This window comes from Oxyura jamaicensis, chromosome 2, assembly GCF_011077185.1.
Source record: "Oxyura jamaicensis isolate SHBP4307 breed ruddy duck chromosome 2, BPBGC_Ojam_1.0, whole genome shotgun sequence".
NCBI lineage: Eukaryota > Metazoa > Chordata > Aves > Anseriformes > Anatidae > Oxyura > Oxyura jamaicensis.
Genome location: NC_048894.1, coordinates 111110664 through 111131155, shown reverse-complemented (window position 1 = coordinate 111131155; position 20492 = coordinate 111110664). Strand labels below are relative to the sequence as shown.

The 20492-nt window shown below is 41.0% G+C and overlaps 1 long non-coding RNA gene across 1 annotated transcript in view; it reads left to right on the top strand.

The window, feature by feature from the left end:
* Positions 1-20139, top strand: part of LOC118162777 — a 38366-nt gene extending 18227 nt beyond the window's left edge. The window contains exon 3 of the long non-coding RNA XR_004748620.1: positions 19910-20139. This is a non-coding gene — a long non-coding RNA (uncharacterized LOC118162777). The remainder of the gene's footprint in view (positions 1-19909) is intronic.
* The last annotated feature ends 353 nt before the right edge of the window (positions 20140-20492 follow it).

Sequence of the window (20492 nt, the reverse complement as noted above, 5' to 3'; positions counted from 1 at the left end):
GCACCAAGGTTTCCCTTTAACAGTAGAGTACACTGCTTTCTTTGGTGCTCATTAGATGCCTTGAAATGCCTATCAGAATTTATCTCCTACTTTTTTTTTTTTTTTTTTGTTATCTCACTCCTTTTCATAGGTCTTGTCTCTTTAACCACATAATTCAGTAATAGAGCATGACAGTAGTTCCCCCTGTATTCTTATTGTTCTGTGGCTGATGATGGTGTGAGGTGCCATGATGGAGTGCACTCAAGGACCTCTTAGATGAGCCTATATATTTGCATTGCTAATTTCCTGCCTTGAGAGAGAAGGCAATGGTTGACTTTTTTTGTTTGATTCATAGGTCTGTCTTGTTTTACCAAGGATTGATTTGTGTGTAGGCAGGGAGAGGGGCTGGATATATGGTCTGAATTGCTAGCACTTGTGCACAAGTGAAGTACTGCTTGTTTGTAGGCAGATATTGAATAACAGGAAAACAATTACATTACAAAGGAATTGTTGAGGTGTCTGTGAGGAAGCTCCGAGTGTAAAGACAGGTACAAAGGGACGCTTCTGGTCCGTGTGGACCAGAAAATGGAGGTGATTCAAGGATAGCTTAGAATGGTGAGTTTGAAAGAAATGGTAATCATCAATAACACAAAATACACAAATAAATGCTTTGCATGGGTTTAGTGTTAGCATCAGACTCTTACCATGCTAGCAGGATGCATAGAAGTCATAAATCAATCGGATGCTGAAAAGCATAATGTTTTTAACAAGTGTTAGAAGACTTGGAGGCTTAGCCCAGACCAAGTACAAAGTAGAAAGCCTCACAAAAAAATAACTGAGGTCCCTGCAAAATATTTCAATTTTTTATTGATTGAAGGCAATTATCCCTTAATTGCATATTTAAATGAGGTATTAGGAGGTTTAACTAAGCAATGCCTCTTAATTGCTGCTGCACACTAGGTGTCACAGATTGTGTTTATTTCATATGTTAATTAAAGAGAATGGGTATTTTATTTTATTGACTAGCTGGCTCTTCAAGGCTGTACTGCTTAGGACTGAGGATGTTTCAGGTGTCCACAGGACCCTGAGTATTAATGTAATCATTAGAAAGGTTCCAGTTTTAAATGAAGACATATATCTCCATTTCATGGATAGTTTCAGCCACTTAGATCACACATAAGTAGGGGAAGGTAGAACCTGAACCCAGGTTAACCCAAACAGTACAGAAATGCGTAAGGGCAGGAACAGCCACAGCAAAGGTGTACATATTGGGAGCAAAGGCCTTTTTTCCAGGGCTGAACATGCAGCTATGAGTCTGTGAAGCAGGATCCAACAGGGCTGAGATTTGAGATGCATGGGATCATTTCCAGGCTATGGCGTTAATCTTTGAGGTTTCCTTGCACAGTCACATGCGGTGCATACCTTGGAGTTAGTGATCCCATCATTGTGATATGGAAGAGTCTGGATCCTATATGGAAGTTCTGAGCTTTTTATTGGTGATACCTTTATATGAATGGTGGATTTTGTAAAAAAAAAAAATTGTCTGACTAGCTGTGTAGCTGCTGAAAGACTGATGTATGGGCAGAACCAAGCATTAGAGTGGGATGGAGTTGTGTGCTGATGTGTAGCACATAACTACACAGTACAGGGCCATACACTCCAGGCTCTGGTAATATCAAATTTTTCTATAAGAAGAAAATAATCAGTGGGAAAGTATTGAAAAGGCAAGAGACGAGGTATCCTGCCTAATCACAGGAATACTGTGTTATATCTATATGGAGGGTGCAGATGGATGGATACTGCAAACTGGCCAGATTATGAACCGTCTCCAGGACAGAAACCATACAGCCGTGTTAGTGAGGTTTGTGCCGGAGCTAATAAGGCCCACTGGGAGGCAGAGCGTGTTAATTCAGGAATAATATAACACTCATGCCGTCAAACAGCTTCTGGATCAGAGCAAGCATAGTGCAGTGCGTGGGCAAAGGGGACACGTCTGTCTGCACCTGGTGCAGCTCACCATTGTGGTGGGGCTGGTGGGACATTGAAGGTGGTTGCAGGGTGTATCAGGCATGTGCCTGTTTGGGGCATTATAAAGCTCTCAGAAATATGAGTAAAGATGAGCAATCTCAGGATGGAGACAGTGAAGGGAAGAACTGCCAGAATGAGCAGAGGAGGCAGACTATCTTGTTACAGGAAACTCAGAAACATAGCTTATTTTGTCTGGAAAAACAGAGGCAGATGGCAGAAGCCTGAGCAATCTTCAGGCAGAAGCCTAGGGCGACGGGCTGCATCCTTTCCCAAGGAGGCAGTGATTGACTTACAGCAGGAGCCAGGAGCCAGCTCTTGGGGCTGTGTGAAGGACAGGGTGCATGTTTTTGGTGCTGGGACCCTTCCCAGCCTCTGCCCAGTTCCCACAGCACCACTGCCCTCTGGTTTCTGCTCCCTCTGGAACCTCTTCTGCTGGCCAGCACTAACAGGAAGCCTGTTTCTCAGTTATTGGTGAATTCACACAAATGATGTTCATCCGTAAAGATGCCAGGGGATCAGCACCAGGAGAACTGAAGACCCATGAAAGCAAAAAGGCAAAATTCATGTGAAAGAAAATGGGCATAAGTTGGCCTTGAATCAATCCAGGCTGGAAATTGGGTACATCTTAACTAAGCAGCAGAGCACTGAGGGTCTGAAATGGCCCTCCAATTAGAGTGGTAGAAGTAAGAAGTATTCTGAAGATGGAGCTGAACTGGTTCATTTACTGAATCACTAGTTGGTGTTTTGGAGTTGGTGGTGGATGCCAGGGGATATCTCTTCCAACTCTATGTTCGTATGTAATATTCTACATATTGTGTTTCTTGTGTGTTTTCCTACCATTTGCTGAATATATATGGGGTTCTCAAAGAAGAACCAAAATCCCATGGCAGTTCTTTGAGTGCAGGGCATCTGGCTTTTTTGTGTGCGTGTGTTTTGAAAAAAACAACCAGAGCTAGTAATGATGGTATGATCACGGACATAATTTCTGCCTTCTGTCAGAATATAAAAATGCAGTGCCAGAGTAAGAACCATCAGCTTGAAGTATTGACTGGAAGGTTAGACTTAACAGTGAATTTGCTCTCTTTTAAATGTGTTAAATCCGACCTTAGATTAAATTTAAACTACTTTGCTACAGCATAATCCACCAGAGACCCCCTGACTTTCCATTGACTTTAATGGAGCCTCTACTGAACAATTAGAGCAAATCACTAAATATGCAGTGTGGATGTAGAACCGAAGTGGTTAACATCCATTTTTGGTGGGTAATTTCCCCTTTTAGATCTTACTGTGTCATTATAATTAGCAAAGCCCAAGGGTTCAACTAACAAAGGGCAGTGGCATGATAGTTTGTGTGTTGTTACTACTGCTTATTACATCTATCATTATCATCTCTCTGTGACCTTGGGCTTCCCCTGCTGCTTTATCATCTTTTCTCTTTATCTTATATGCCTGCTGTAAGCTCTTTGGGGCAGATCTGATGGTTTCATGAGTCAGGCCTCCAACAACAGGACCTTATTCTACATCGAGGCCCATAGGAACAACAACAATGCAATTTTTAGGAAGAGTGCTAACAGATAGATGCAAAATTTAGAGGCAGGTCTTTTGGACAGGCCAATGCTGCCATGTCAAATGTGTCTCTTCCTGGGAGCCTGCAACTTACTATTGTAGGGCTAAAAAAGAGCTGAGCCATACACGTCAACATCCTGCAGTAGGGGGCAGGGGACACCTTTGTTGTCTCCAAACACAGGCTGCTGTGTTGTGGACATGGGGACATGCCGGGTGAGATGGTGCAAGGACCCACTGGAAAAACAGGAGGCTTGGCTATATCTCCAGTTCATTTTCAAGAGAGTTCAACAGTGGATTGATCAGATTCATCAGCAGGACTTTTCTCGCCAGGATAGACTGGCAAGTTGGAGGGTTTGGATTTTCTCATCCTCTGTTTCAGCCTGGTAATCCTGTTGAAGCCCATGCGTGACTGCTCCAGCAGCTGTGAAGGCCCCCACACTGGTGGCACATTGGCATCTCCCATTCTCTGCCAGCAGCAGACCACAGCTGAGTATCCTGAAAGTGGAGATATTTTTGTCTAAATAATTTCTTTATGCCAATATAGGGGTACATGGATGGAGCAGAGCAGCACCTTAATGATTTCTGGGGAGATCAAACTGGATGATTTATGGTTCACTTTTGGCCAGGAATCTATGGAACATTATCCTGTCCCTTGCTGGCCAAAGACTTCTGAGAAGCCCATAATTATGGACTTCTGAGAAGTCCATAATATAGAGAGCTTTAATATTATAGTGCAGAGCACAAGGGCTTGAACGGAACCAGGCAGGTCTTGACATCACCAGCCTTTTCTTCCCTTCCATTCCCCAGTGCTGTTGCTATTGTCTGAGCCTCATCACTAATAGCATCAGTAAGGGATCCAGCATTGGCCAACTGCTAGGGCTCTTACCACTGTATCATTATTTCTGCTCCTGGTACATCTAGACAGGACCATGATCAAAATACTGCTGGCTGCCAGCAAACTTCTGCTGCCATGAGAAGAGCCGAACTGCTGTTTGTGAGGGGAGGATGGAAATTTCAAAGTTAATCTGGTTCCCATATCTGGAACCATTTAGCTGTAGCACACAAAGGGTTTGCAGTGCACTGAGAATTCCGTTGTTTCATGCAGGTCAGCCTTACGATGAAAAATTTTATATCAAAATGCTTAACTTCAAAAAGGGTTAGACTCGATTTCCTGGTGAAGGCTCGAGTCAGTTCTCATTTTAATCTCACCTGCATGCCTGCCCCTAGGTAAAATGTCATTGTATTATCACATTTGATTGTAATAATCATAGTCATTTGGCCAGTAACAAAATCACAGGACTGAACATACCTGATGATTTAATCCAAATTCAGCCCCAGATATGTAGCCTGTTCCATTTTTGAAATGAGTGAAGCCATTTGTTTGCACCCGGATCATCAAATTAGGAGGCGTCTCTGTCCTTCGAGGTCCTTGCTTCTATCTTACCTTATCTCCTGCTCCCCAGACAACATTTTTCCTGCTTAGGGCAGCTGCTCCAGTGACTGATTCCGAAGCTGTTGAAATAATGCTGGCTTTTCCCCAGTCCAGAGAAACCAGTGGTGTCAAATTGTTTGTGTCTTTCCTTTCATAAGTAGTCCATGAATATGCTTCCTTAAGTCACTGAAGGAAAATACTTCCAAGAAAAAAAAACTCCTGTCTTGTCTTTAAGAAAAATATTTGGACTGGTAAAATGCATTGTACTATGAAGGATAGTTCCAATTTACAGACTCATGAGCTTATGAGTGGAATAAGCCTCCATCCTTATCTTTATGTTACAGCAATGGCACCCACATACGATAAGTCTTCGCTGGCAGAATTTTGAAAAAGTAATTCCAGTGCAGTGAATATAAAATAAATGCTATCAAGGAAAAATATTTTTTGCTCCCCTGGAATAGAAAACATTATTGAAACTGTTGGATGCCTCAGGAGTCTATTCATGCAAAATCTATTTCTGCAGTCAAAATATATTCTATTCTGCAGATATTTTTTCAGTATGTGACTGAGACTTCAAGACAGAAAGAAATAGCCATTTTGGCCAGGAAAGAACTGGCATGTGGTCTGGTTTTAGGTGAGCATAGATTTTTGCATGAAAATTATAGTAATTATGGGTATTTGTAAACAGCGATTTTTGCACTTTAACGGCCTAATCGCATGGTCAACAGCTGGAAGTTGCTCTATGCAGATTCTTACCTAACACATAATAAAAGTCACCCTTTGCTGCATTTCCACAAAGAAACAAATTATAGCACAAAAGAGACCTGCCAAATGCAATCTTTCATCCTCTTCTGCTTCTTAAAGAGGATGTTTGAATATTCTGATTTTAAAAAAGGGATAAAACAAAAGGAAAAATAATTTATGTATATCTAAAATGCATGTCTAAAGAAAAAAAATAATGCAAAATGCTGATATATATGTACTCCTTGGCCTTTTATTGTCATATATGAATTTCCTTTGCATTTGAAAGTTCATATGTCATGCATGGTACACATCTGTTCCTTTCATTTTTAATTCTTTCTTAAATACGTATTTTTAATTTCTCCCTATTGTTTTCTCAAGTGGTTCCATTACAGCAATATAAAAGCATATCCAACAAGCAAAACCACACAGAATGACTCTTGTCATATTGAATATCTTGGCAAACTGATGGGGAATTTGCTGTCTATCAGGAAGACAGAAAAAAATGAAGAAGAAAAAGAAAAGAAAAAAGAAAAACATAACAAATCTGATCAAACCTGTGCTCCCCCAGGCTGGTTGGAAACACCTCATTTTAGCCTCCTCATCCCCAGGTGTACTAGTCCAGACATACCTCAAACAACTAGAAGCAGCACTAGCTGGAGTTGGTGGTTTACATTAATCTTTTTCTTTGCATTTAGAAGTGTCTGGGAAATAAAGGGGCAGTTGCTGCTTCTCAGCTGAGAAATGGTAGCTTCAAATCCCTAATTTAATTGCTTTTGATGAACACCCTTTATCCTTAGGCTTTCTAATAAGATGCTGTCAATATGTATCTCTTCTAATCTTCTGCGCCCTTACCCCTGTTTCTTTGTTGAACATCGGCTGACAATTGTATTTAGGTTTTTCTATAGACAAGTTTTCAAAAAAAGAGTGCATAAAAACTCAGGAGACACCCACAGCTTCACCAGGAGTTGGCAGAAATGCACAACTCCAGCCCTCTCTCTTTCTTGCCTTCATAGATACTTCCCTTCAGTCAACTCCCTAATAGTTATATAGATTGTGTTAATAAGCATCAAATTATATAAATTTGCACACCCTTGGGTTAATTTGTGTATGGAATCAGTGAATTTGTATATGCAGTTTAAAATGTCTACATTAGCTATTGGAACTTGTGCATAAACTTAGTCTTAAAACTTGCAGTGGAGGAGAAATGAATGCTAGGAAGGTATGCAGAAATACAGACCATGAAGACTTCCAAAGTCCCTATAAGAAACTGCATTTTTAAAGGCAGCAGCACAGACCAAAGCCACTTGTTCCCCTGGGCCTTGTCCCTGTGCATCCATTTTGGTGGGGTGAGGGAGGGATGCCAATCTTCTGGGGCTGAGCATCCCCAACAAGCCCTAGCTGAGGAGGAATGGACTGGCAATGCTCTGGCATAGACAAAGTCCCAGGTAAGTAGTACCAGCCTGACTTTTGGGGTTGACTTCTAGGTGTAGGGCAGGTATATCAGCTGTTGGAGGCAGCTCCTGGTGCAATCGGGGCAGCAGTGAAGGTTGCCCATTCTTTTCCACGCCATTACAGGGGCTTTTCAGCTGTTGGCTAGCCTGGGGAGACACAGCTCTCACTTTGCACCTGCAGGTTTTACCTGAAGGCTCAGTCTCACCCCTTTCTTACCCCTTGAAGCCATTTTCCTTTCCATCAGCATGTTTTTGGCATATATGTGGGTTCATTTTGCTCTTTCTCCATTTTCCCACCCTTATATGTTATACTTTGTTAATTTATGGATTGCTGTGAGTCTTTGGCTTCACTCTTATTAAATATTGTGCATTTTAAAGGTGTTTGGTTCTTTCATTGCTAGTATTAATCGCTTCACTATCAATTCCCTATTCCCATCTGTTGTTTTGAAATAGCATTATATATTATTATGCCTCTTCATTGCTTCGGCTCTCTGTCACAGCTGACTGCTTGTTTACCTCACCCTCTGTGGAGCTTCCAAAATCCTTTTTCTCCCTTGTTCTCATGGCAATGCTCCAGTTCCCTGAGCACCGGTGTGTTCATCAGCGTTTCTGTTGGGTAACCTTCAGGGCATCTTGCTCTGGAGTTTTAACATTTCTCTCAATTCCAGTCCCTCTTCCTCCTCAGCTATGTGTCCTATCCCTCTGCTAAAGGTAACTGCCCTTCAGTAGCATCAGCAGAAGCGGGTTCATAACTCTAACTCAACCACCAGCCTGGCATACTGGCTTAAATCACTAGTGGGATGAGGAAGTACTGCTGAGTTACTGTGAAACCTCCACTAACTCCATTCACCTCTCACAGGTTCCCCTCAGGTTCCCCCCCAGGAATACCCATGACCATTGATTAGGTATTTCATTTCAGAATTACCTTGGAAGTTGCTCTTGTTTCCTATTTATAGCATTTTTTCCTCTTTATCCTTCCCTTCTCCTATAACTTTTTAATGCCCTTTTCCTAATTGGCTTCCCTGCTTTATTACCTCTTTTTTCCTCCCTGCTAATAGCAGGATTCTTTCCAAGATGTTTTGTCATTTCTCTGCTACACCCATTTTCTCCTCCAGCAATCTAACCAATATATTTTATAGATGTTTCCAATATTCATGACATCAAATGTTATTCCTGATGGTGTTTCAGGCTGTTTAAATTCCAGCATCTGAGAAAACAAGGTGTTTACGCTTTAAAGGGACAATAATGTGGTCAAAGCATTTTTTTTCTATAGCCTGTTGTAGGACCATCCATAGCTTGCATTTCACTCCTTTTGCAGTGCTGAGGGCTCATGAGCAAAGACGATAATAATGGTAAACATCATGTCAACCAATGTCCCCCAACACTACCATCTCTGAAATCTATTCTTTGTCCTTCAGAGTGACCTTGTCCTACACTGCCCATGTGAATTCCTGCTGCTCCTTTCTCACTCACAAGGAAAATTTTCTGCATATTACTGTTTGTATGATTGTACATATGCAGAACTGTAATCTTCTTCTAGAAACGCTGTTGTGTTTGAAATGTAGCTGGAAATGGGAACATCAGTCTGGCAGGCGATTAGGAATCACCAGGCTGTGTGAGCACCATATTGGACAAATCCTGTCATACGGGGACCAAGCTCTGTCACTGAAAGGACTTACCAGGTTGGCCTGTTGACCTTATTCTTCCCCTTGGAAGAACATTACTGGGTTAGAAACTTTTTCTGTAATTTTTTGATCAAACTGATTTGAGGCCAATTTCTATCCAGTTGTTCTTGCCCAGTGGATGGCTCAATTAGACTTTTTCTCCTACTACAGGTATTTACAAACACTATACCACAGAGGGCAGCTCTGCAGCCTTTCAGACTTCATTTTGCTTGCTGACTAAGCCAAACTCCAGCTTCTCTAGAAAGACTGTTTCCCAAGCATCTTAGTATCCTTCTCTACATCAATTTCATGTTGAATTTCTGATTTTCAAATGCTGGTAACCAGAGGGGTAGATTGTATTTCAGGTGTAGTTGCGGCACTAGTTGCAGCACATACAGTTGTCTTAATACTTTCCTCTTCCTACTGGGACCATCTTGCCTGTCATGGGCGGGATTATGCCTTCGCAGAGGTAGTCCCCATAGACAGCTCAGAGTCATTCATGCTGTCACTACCTGTTTTACCAGCTTAACCATACTGCAGTCATTTTAACTGACGAACTGTCCATTTACAGCAGCTATGGCATCAGTCCCTCAGTGCATAAGCTTGTGTTGCATATTATTGAATTACTTTTATTTTATTCTTTTCCTTAAGTACATCCATTCTTACTGCCTGCTGCCCTGATCATCTTCTGCATTGACACTTTCTCTTAGCTATGGACAGACATTGGTATCCTACTCAGGGTCCCAAAAGTCAGCACCCTTCTTATTTATATCGAAGAAGTCAGAAAACATAATGAAAAAAAATCCCCAAACTAATCATGGAGAAACTTCATTCATGTCTCTCCTTCAGCCCAACAGTTCTCTCTTCAGTACTGCTGATGGCTGTCTTCCTTTCAGCAGGCTCCCACTCAACAGTTCCTCTGTGCATCCCTATTTTCTCTAGTTTAAGAAATGATTTCCCATCTGATGCCTTATTAAATGCTTTGCTGAAGCCCAGATAAATTAGACCTAACACATTTCCTTTGTCTAGAAAATCGGTGATCTTATAAAAAAAAATCCTCTGAAGTTAGTATAAAACAACCTACCTTTAACAAGCCCAAAACCTTTGGTAATTTTTTTTTAGTACACTCCCAGTTTATATACATAACTTCTTTCTTTTTATTTGTTTATATATATATATTTTTTTTTTTTTCTGAAAGCCTTCAGACATTTGAGGTCTAACTTGTAATTGTCAGATCTTTTTTCTTCTTCCTCTTAACTGTAGGTACTGCACTTGCTATTTTTTTTAATCCCATGATTTAATCCCATGAGTTGATAGGTTTGTCATGAATACCTGCTACTGTACCTGTAGTTTCATGTGCCAGTTCTGTTTGAATTCTGAATGAGATTATCCAGTTCCTCCTAACTAGAGAGGATTAAGCTCTTAGATTTCTGCTGTTGTTTCCAGTGTGGTAAAACCTCATTCCCACTGTCTATCTTCTCTTTGCCCTCCTGTTCAATGTCATTGCCCTTATTAAAATTTGAGCTAAAGGCTCTTTAAGTGGCCTTTTATCCAACAGGCCCATGGTGCAAGGAAGTCAGCTTTGAGATCTTAGTAGCACCCGTGATTTAAAGAATCCCCCAGCCTCTTCCGCGTTCAAGGTCCGGAGACATGCAACGTGTTGCCTTCAGCAGCGAGGGTGCTCAGAGCACTTAGTCCATCAGAGCTTGCCCTTTTGAAATTGAGAACATTAGTACCAGCTTTACTTTTATTTATCCTTCCCTTTAATGTAAACTGAATCAAAGCACAACCATTTCAGCCAATGTTGTTTGGTCTCCTAAAATGTCTACATTGCTTACCCAAACTGATGGAAAATTCCAGTCATTCTTTTAATAACTTTCTGCAATAAACACAACTGGATGTATTATTTATAATTGTCTTCACCAGCTACTTAATTTCAGTGATGTCAGAATGGCCGGCAATCTTTATAGGAGACATTTTGTCTTGATTATGCTTAGTAGAGAGAAACAGAGAACCTGACAGGCAAGAGGAATCTTAAACATAACCAGAGATGATTGAAATTTCACTGTGACAAATTCCAGCATTTTCAGTCCAAATTAGGATGAAACACAGGAGTATATATATTAAAAGGGGAACATTTCCAGGTCAAATGAACTGCTTGAAATGTTTCATTTTGTCTTAAATCAATTAGAACTGATTCAATAGTCTTCTCATTTGTTTTTCCCCTCTGGCATTTTGAAATTTGAAAAAAAAAATCTGACCCACAAGAGATAAAAATGACTTTAATATTAAATGTTCATGTTTTGATTCTTCCCACAAAGTGTGTTTTTAAAATGACTTCCAACGCCTTTTCATACTAAGCACTGGATTAAAATTATGCTTGCCATGTAAAAGAAATTAAACAGGAATGTGAGATGCATGTGATTAGTCACAGCTAAGCAAACTGTACAAACTGCAGAAATGTTAGCTGAATTGTGCTCACCATGACCTGGGGTTCTGCTAGGTGTTTTTCCACAGTACACACTCCTGCTTTGTAATCATTGCAAGTTTGGTGGCATGTTTCCTTGGAGGGTAAAAGGTCCCTTGATGCCAATGTTACGCTGACGGAGGTAGATTTTGAGGCCTTGTTGTCTCTGCAGAGAGGACGATCCTAATAAAGAGGCATCTGGGCCTTCTTGTCTCTTTTCTTCTATTAAGATATGTCAGGTTAGGCTCTGGACAGCTGGATTGTGATGTTTTTGCCTCCAGGGTGTTTTGGCATAGTGCAGTAGGAGAGTGTTGCTATCTCCAGGAGCCCGCGAATCTGAGAATGTGTCTCAAGGATGAAACCTGGAGAAGTGCAAAGAATGATTTCATCTTGATTAATTACACAGTATTGATCCTCTGTGGAAAGAGCAATTATCCTAGACACTCTTCTTGCTGAAGTGAAAGCCACCGGGAAAGCCACTCTGATAAAGAGGATGAACGTTTTCCCTCCAAAGGGCTCAACTGGTTTTATCCTCAGGGTCTGCAGCATTAAATTTAGACTCCAAGGAAAAAATACAAAAAACCTGAGCCTCAGTGTAGATGTGCCCAGCTTATATCGAGTGCAGGACAAGTTGCACAGACAAGTGGGTTAAATCTGGATTCCAGTTGGCAAAGTGTGAAATCTAGCCTTGTGTGTCTTTTCATGAATGGCTTTGTCTAGAATTTTCAAAATCTGAAGGTTGTCTGCTGAATGTTATCATAATGAGGATGTCATTCTCCCTCACCCATTGCCTTGCTGAGCCCTGGATATCTCCGTAGGCATTGCTTTGAAGGATGCTGGATTCTACACTATGCATCAAGGAAATAAAGCTTCTTAACCAAGAACATGAAACTGTCAGGTGCAAGCTGTCTCACTGAGATATGCTGACATTGTCTTCTCTTCTGATTTTTCAAGGAGGTGTGCCTCTTGATTTATTTATTTATTTATTTTGTAAGTTCAGTAGTGTCAGTCTGTATTAATCTACAGATTGTGTACATCATTATACTGACCTGAACTTAATTTTATGCTCAAATTTGAGTCCATTCCTTTCACTGATATATTTTTTTTCTCTCTCTCTCTTTTTTTTTTTTTTTTTTCGACAAGGCTGCATGTTCTAAAAGGGAAGTGTTTCCACTCACCTCATTGCAGTAGGCAAAGCATTAGAGGTAGAACCTCCCCTTTAGCAGTAGCTGCCTTTCCCTTTGAAGCCTTGCTGGTCACACAAAGGCTTTGCAGATCCCCTCAGGGATGTTGCCCTTGAGCTAGCTATCTCAGTACTCTTCTCTTTTTCCCTGTTGGGCTCCTGTATTAAGAATTTCCTTTGTTAACCATTTCTCATGTTAATAAATCCAGACAAACTGCTAGTTTGTGCCTGCTGCCTTTATAGCATAGCTTAGCCTCTAGTTCTCTCACTAAACCTGTCTTGATCCCTTGTTTATTGAGATTTCGTCCTCACCCACCACTCTTCTTTTCCTCAGATGTTGATCAGTATGGGGAAGATTTACAGCAAGGTTTACATGCTTTGGGAAATCTTTCCTTTCTCTTTCAGTGAGTGCCATGCCAGACACATGAAGCACGCTTTTTGTCTGAGAGCTGTCCCTACTTTTTGACAAAGAAAATGCTCAATTTTTCTGCTCAGACTCTGGAAACTACAATTCCCATAGTACCATTCTGAGAAACACACAGCTTTGGTGATATCAGTGTCTTGTATTCAGCCACAGTTGGGATTTGGAGGAAAACCATTTTCTAGGTATGTATGGTATCCGTAGATGGCTGGATTTTGTAGCAGCCAGCTGTATATCAAAATATTTTCCACTTTGGGGAAGTGGGTGAAATGGCCAATGTGATCGTAATGCAAGCTATAAAAAGATCAAAGTTGCAATGCTCTGCAACAGCATCGTCCATTGAAATGTAGCAGGAGCTCACTGGAAAAAAATGTTCATGCAATATATAAGACATTAAAAATTCTGTTACATTACTCTTGCCACAAAGATTGTAATGAAAATGGGAAATGGCACAAACGTAACCCATTCTCATTACAATCGTTAGATTGTAATCTTGTGCTCTCCTTCTCAAGAGAATGCTAAATGAGATTTTAAAGTATGGAAAATAAAGGAGCAAATAGAAAGTGGAAAGCAAAAGAGGTGAGGCATGATAGACTGTTCCTGCATTCTTATGTTCTTTATTTTTGCAGTAAGGTAGGAAAGAACACTATGAATTCAAAGAAAGATGTATGCACACAGATGTATTTCTTTTCTGATTTCTTTTGAAAATATGTTCTTTCAAAAATCTTATCTCCCTCATTCTCTCTTAAAAAAAAATCAAAAAAATCAAAGAGACAAAGTAACACTTCAGATATCTACATCAAGAGACTTATTTTAACAGAGTAGAATTTGCCCTTAATCATCATAGTAGGAGCTGAGGGTAACACCTCCCAGTGAGAGAGAAGAACGGTATGACTTAGGAGACTAGCAATTAAAAATCTGTCAGTCACAGGCTGGCATCCGGCCCTGATTAGACAGTGACCGAAAGTTGTTAATATTAGGTGATGGCTGTGGAAGGAAGTACCTGACCTTGTTCTAATCCCCATGCCCGTCTTTAAATGACATGTAGTAGCTGTCACTCAGTGCTACCATTGGTGCTTCCAGTAGAAGACCACGCATAAATGAGTATAAGAAGCAATCTAACACCATCTCCTTCCCTGTGAAAGTAGTTCATGCACAGGACTTGGAGCAGGTGTAACAGGTACCCTTCTTCCCAAATCTGTCTGGGAACAAAAAACAATGCTTGCCTCTCTTGGCACCTCTTAAAATAGTAAATAAGGAAAGAAATGCAGTGAGTATTCAGAGGGAGAGGCACAGCAAAGTCTCAGCACCCAGCATTTAATAGCTCTGTTTTGCTTGGAGGGTCAGTGGAGGTGAGTGACTGTTATGCACAGGAGTCAAAAGGGCTCCTTGGTCACTGAGGCTGTAGCCCTGCAGGGTCCACATGACATCTAGTCCACGCAGCCTTGCAACAGTACATCCTCATAAACATTAAAACACCACTGTAACAAAAGAAAGGCCTTTCAGAAAAAGGACTAAAAGCTACAAAATCTCTAGCTCAACCAAAGGAGAAGGTAAGAAAGATCAAAGGCAACAGAAATAATTTAGGACTTTGCAGTTGTTCTGGAGATGCATCCTCTTGTCAGGCCGTTTTTTTTTGTTAATCCACTCTTTTGTTCACCCACTTTGTTATGTTTGGCTTTGCTTTTGTTATTGTTGATGATTTTAGTTCACCCATTGAGTTAATGTTAAGACCAGTACTCCCTTTCTTCCTCTCCATTTCTTCTCTGACTTTCCCCCAGGTGGTGGCCATGGGATTCTCTAAGTGAAGACAGGAGAAGGAACCTGGCCCTGTAGACAAATTATCTGTCATAGCTTCATGTAACCTTCAGTTACTCCTTGCTTAATGGATAGCCTCAGTATATGGTTCTGTTCACCTAAAATCTGCCCAGAAAGCACAAAGGAAGAAATCTGATATTTTCATGGGTTTATGCCAGAATAAACTTTCTTTGTCTTTGTTGTTTGCAAATAGTCTCTGAAGGTAATTTTTTTTCTGTATCCACATACAGATGTTAGAGGTGACGTTAATGATTTGACAAGCTTTCTATTTGAAAACCAAAGCTACTTTTCAAAGAACATACATAAATCTGGTCTGCAACTTCAGACTGGCTTGGAGATTTTTCTGTAATCTTGGTTAAAAATGTTTGCATCTGAGATGACCTTTTGTTTGAGAGGTTTTTCTGTCGTATAAGTGGTTTCAGCTGAACTAAAATTCCTGAAAGTTTGGAATTGTAATTGAATTTCTCTCAGCGATTCTATGTTAAATTCCAAGAGCTTTTAGAGTACTGAGAAAAACCTGCTTTATAGCTGGCAGTGCTGTATCTGGCCTATGATAAATAGAAGACTTTTAATTTCCCAAGCATCCATTCCCTTTACCTCTACAACCCACAAAAATTAAAAATAAAAATTTCATTCCGAAGCTTAAAATTAATTTAGTTTCTGTTGTAGTGCTGTAATAAGCAGATCTAATTTAAACAGTCAGCAGTTCCTTCCATTGGACATTAATTTTTTAAAGTCTGCAAGTTAATCAACCTGTTTTATGGTGAAATGTGTTTTTACACCAAAACTCTTCATTATTTCTTTTTTATTTTTCTGTTAAGTGTCTGGGATAAGTGAAAATAGCCTCTGAATATAAGAGAATCAATTAATGTTTCAATATAGGAAAAAAAAAAGAATCGTTCCCCAAATGGGTAACTTTTGTTCAGTGCTACAGACAGTTTCTCTCACAGCTGTCTTTGGAGCATGTTCTGTCAGTGCCACCTGTTAGCTAGACTGGTCTTTATAGGTATAATATATGGGCAAGAAATGAAGAAAATCCTGAATTTTCTCTTTTCAATGTTAATAGTCCCTCTGAAAGATAAAATTAGTCCCAAGGATTTGAGACATTGCATACACGCATCTATTAGAGAAGAATTAATCAGAGGACACCGATCTTGGATAATGGAGTATGCTATCTGTGGGTAAAGAGGAAGCTTTCTGACGGAGAGGTAAAACCCAACGCCAGGTCTCGATTCGGACGCAGCCTTTCCTGTGTCACTCTGTAGCTGTGTGTGACCTCCTTCAGAAAACGATGACATTTGGGTCAGCTGTTTCTGCTCAGCCTAGAGGGGCAGCAGGGGCAAATTCTTCATAATTTTAAGAGGGATCTCGGCAAATCTAGACAAGGGCTGTATGACAGCATTGCCCCCTGAGAGTAGAGGGCCACATGCAGCTAGCTCCCTTCTCTTGCACCAAAATTCAAAGTTCTGAAAGAAATGAAAAGTGTAAATTTATCCTTCAGGCTCTCTCTTTTGTTTTTGTTTGTACTTCAAAATCCAGCAAATGCAGTGAGTTTGTTCCCCAGACCTTCAGCCCATCATCCCTCCTTTCTGCAAATCAGTTTGCACCTCAGCGTGTCTCAGCTGCCGCATTGACTATAATTCCAATCACAGCCAGCCACTTTAATGGGCTTCTCGTGTCCATCGGGAAGAGCTATCCCATATGCAATGTCAGCTCCCAGCACCTAGAGAAAGCACAGTCTCTCTGCCACGTTTTAAGGAGAGCCGCAGTTCTGTGGTGACATTTGAGAGCTTTCATTATCTCAGTGCAAGGATCTCTGGGGCACACTCTGGTCTCTTAACATGTCCTTGTTTAATGGCACTCCTTACCTTTGGCTGCCTGCGTTCAGCTAACCAAGTGGTGGCAGAGATGTGTATAGTCCCTCTTAAATCATTCTGATTTTCCCAGGTCCCTCTGCAGTTTTTTGACGGAACATATGGCAATGTTATGTCTATTTGAAAAAGCCTTTGCATCATATGTTTATACAACTGCTCACTATCCCAAGACAAAAATTCTTTCCTGTTATTGCCCATTTGCTGACTAAAGAAATTATCCTCTTTATGTATTCTGGTACTTTACCTTGATACCTTACATGTTTAATTATGTAGTCCTCAGTCCATAATCCATATGATTCACTCACCATATAATACAAGTCACATCAGTTTTATTTGTTTTAACCCTTGCCTTTCCATTCTTGCTAGCTTTCCTTTGTCGACCTTTTGTATCTATTTGTTTTTAGTCTCTGCTTGGCTCCTCAAAGCTTTCTCTCCTGGTGACAAAACAGTCATTGAATCCAGTGGTACAGGACTGGACCCAAAGGACAAAAGCTCCTGATGTTTAAAGACCAGGCATTAAAAAAATAAAAAATGGGTGGGATTGTGTGGGGAGGGGGGGCTGGGGGGGGGGGGGGGGGGGGCGGACAAAGAAAAAACAAAGGAAACTTCAGTTATGTACTATTTAAAGGAATAGCACCAGAAAATGGAATGGGTTTTATGGCTTCAGAAACAAATGGAGAAACACCACTCCGTGTCTGGCTCTTTTTCCTTCTCCCTCTGTGCTGCTGGCCAGTGACTTCAGTCATCCATGGAAATCAGGGATTTCCACCAGTTTCAGTGGGAAGTGAGTTACACACAAGATCTTTCCATTCTCCTATTTCCTGATCAGCTAAGAAGGAATAGTGATTTTTCTCTGCCTTTGGTGTAGGCGGGTGAGGCCAGAAAAACCCTGGAATCTTTTAAGAGTGAAAACAATTTCCCCCCTGAGGTCTGATTTGAAGCAAACAAACAAACATACAAAAAATACTACCTGGACATAAAGCTGTGTGTGATTTTTTTTTTTCCTCAGAAGGAGCAATGGAATAGTTCTTCAAATAATGTTTAAAATGGGCTTTTTACAATTGAACTTCATTCCTTTGAAGTGCGTTCTACAACCACTGACTACTTTAGATGAAGTAACTATTTTAAAGCACACAATATTAGGGTAATATGTCTAATATACTCTAGATCTACATGTAATGCATTCACCTTCTGTTAGACCTTTGTATCATGCCATATTCATCTTAATAGACATATTTAGGGAGGGACCCTGTCCTCATTTTTCAGGCTTTCTAGAAATTTAGACTTTTTCAGTGTCTGTGCTATTACAAAGGGTACCTATTTAAATGAGATCCTCAAGCTCTGCTGTTATAGCCATCCTTTTTATTTACAAGTCAATAATATCAAGGCTTTCTTTTTCAACATTGTGTTCTTTGCTCTCTTATTTAAGAAAATAAGTCAACTGGTAAAAATCAAATGCAAGTCTTTTCGCACTTGGTGTAGCTCATTTCTCATACATTTGTCACCACACTTAAATAACATTTTTTTTACTTACGGTATATACCCATTTTGCAAATACAACATACAGCACTTCCAATCCGTTTCTATTTTTTTTTTTTTTTGATAGAAACACCCCTTGGTCTTTTTCCTTTATCTTGATTTTTTTTCAGAAAACGTGTGTTTTCAGGAGGTGGGAAGAGATGCATGGTGACTGAAATTTATTGAAGTCATTCTGATACCCTGGAATAGCATAGCACTAGCTGCAGTAGAATACTACAGAAGCAAAATTAAGGGTTTATAAAGTATATTTCCACCCCACAGGTATTTTCCTTCTCTGAATCCAGGATGAACTGGTCACACTAACTCCAGTTTTACCAGAAGATGATGGAAAGTGCTATCAGGACATGTATTTATGGTGGCTCAGCTGATCAGAAGAACAGGTTTTGTGATGAGTTCTGGAGTGGTTTGACTTACAGCTGCAATGGCCCAGGTTGTGTTGCCAACAACATCCATCCCATTAGTGCTCACTCCCTTTCTGCAGATCTATAGTCCCCTTTGAAGGGAAATTTAGTGGCTCTGGAGGGCCTGGACAGGGAAGGGAGAAGAGGGCTTTTACAAAGGGAGAACATAATCATTCCAATTGACTTCTGGAAATGGCAGAAGGGTTAAACATCCAATACTGGGGGGAAAAAAGGGCCAAAGAATTTAAAATGATGGTTTTGGACTCAGCCCTGGAAGCTACTCATGGTAGGTGGACTTCTGCACTTGTGCCCAGCACAGTCACTGTTGGCCGTGCTAAGGGGATGATGGAAAGCTGTTTGGATGCACAACACACATGAAAATGCCAGAACATTAATGTGCATTACTCTTCTGACTCGACGTTTTACTCTTCCTTACTCTTGGGCTACAATACTATCCAGATTCTCCTAATTGACTTGATGGTCTTGCTGGAAAAAGTGAGTTGCAATGGCTTTTTTCTTCTCCTGAATTATTTACAGGTGGAAAATATCTGTGTTGCTGGATCTTACCCAAAAGGCACTAAAATATTTCTTGCAGCCTGATACTACTATTTTCTTCACTTTTCATTTGGCTAGCAAAAAATAATAATAATAATAATAAAAAGTTTCAGTCAGTTTTGAATCATTTTATTTTATTTTATTTTATTTTATTTTATTTTATTTTATTTTATTTTATTTTATTTTTCTTCTGGTTTAGGAAGTTAAACAATTATTTACACCGCCCTACTCCTGATAGCAACCATATGTCTGGACTGCGCAGCAATGAGCCGCACAGTCCTACTTCTGGCAGCTGTCCCCTGGCCACAGTGGCATCCCAGAGCACTCCTAATGGGAATAGGTGCCGTGGAGCCCTTTGCATGCCATTGGCACTTTCCAGCCTCCAACATGTTACCTCATTTGCCACCACTGCTCTCCAGCAGCAGCTGCAGCCAGGCATTTGGTAAGCCTTGTGGCACAGGCGATGCTTGGAAGCCCAGAGCCTTTTCAAGGGGCATGAAGCTGAGATGGGTCAGAGATTAAAAAAACAGTGTTACAGTGTTATTGAGTGAGTTTGGCTGCCTGGCTTCCCATCAGCTTGGAGCCCCTGCAGAGCTTGCCTGCATCCTCTAGAAAACGCTGTGATACAGGGAGTCAGCCTTCAATGAAGACCTAAGAAACCTGCCTGCTCTCCTGGCTGGGGCTCCCCGAGGAAGGCAGATACTACCTGGGAAAATGAACTTGGCTGGAAACTGCTCTTTGTCAAGTGATGCAGTCTCTCTTCGATCTTCTTTGTTTTCCTCCTTAGGTCAGCAGAGCCATGCTTTACTACAACAAGCTAAACGATATTTGTGAAGGGCCTGCAAGTAACCCCAGACTTTCCAGGAGTGTCCTAGTGAGCCACGGTGAAAAAAGACCTCCCGATCAGATGGGAGAGGACTCATACAGGTCCTGGCCCTGGCAAAGAGGGAGGTTTGCGAGCCTGAAGTTCAGTGGGGCATTGCTGGTGAGAGTATGAGGGGGGTTAAAAGCTTGGTTAGCTCAGGATCCATGGCCTTTCTGTGGGGGTGCTCTTGCTACTGGCTACTCCTCCTCAGTTGCAGGAGGCAGGAGAGGTCACGCAGCTGCCATGGCTGACAGGAGACCCTGTGAGTGCCTTGCCAGCTTGAGCCCTTGCGGGTGCAGAGGCTGGAAAGACTTGTCTCTTGCTACTGAGTGTGGGTATGATTTCTTCCAACTGGACAGCGTAAGTGGAGCAAGACTCAGCAGGACGACTTCTGCCTTCTGCAGAGATGCTGAACACAGCCCAACGTGAGCTCTGCCTGTGGAAAATGTGATAGGAAGCTGCTCTGTGGAGCTTTTATCAGCTGTGCAGATCAGAATGGGAGATT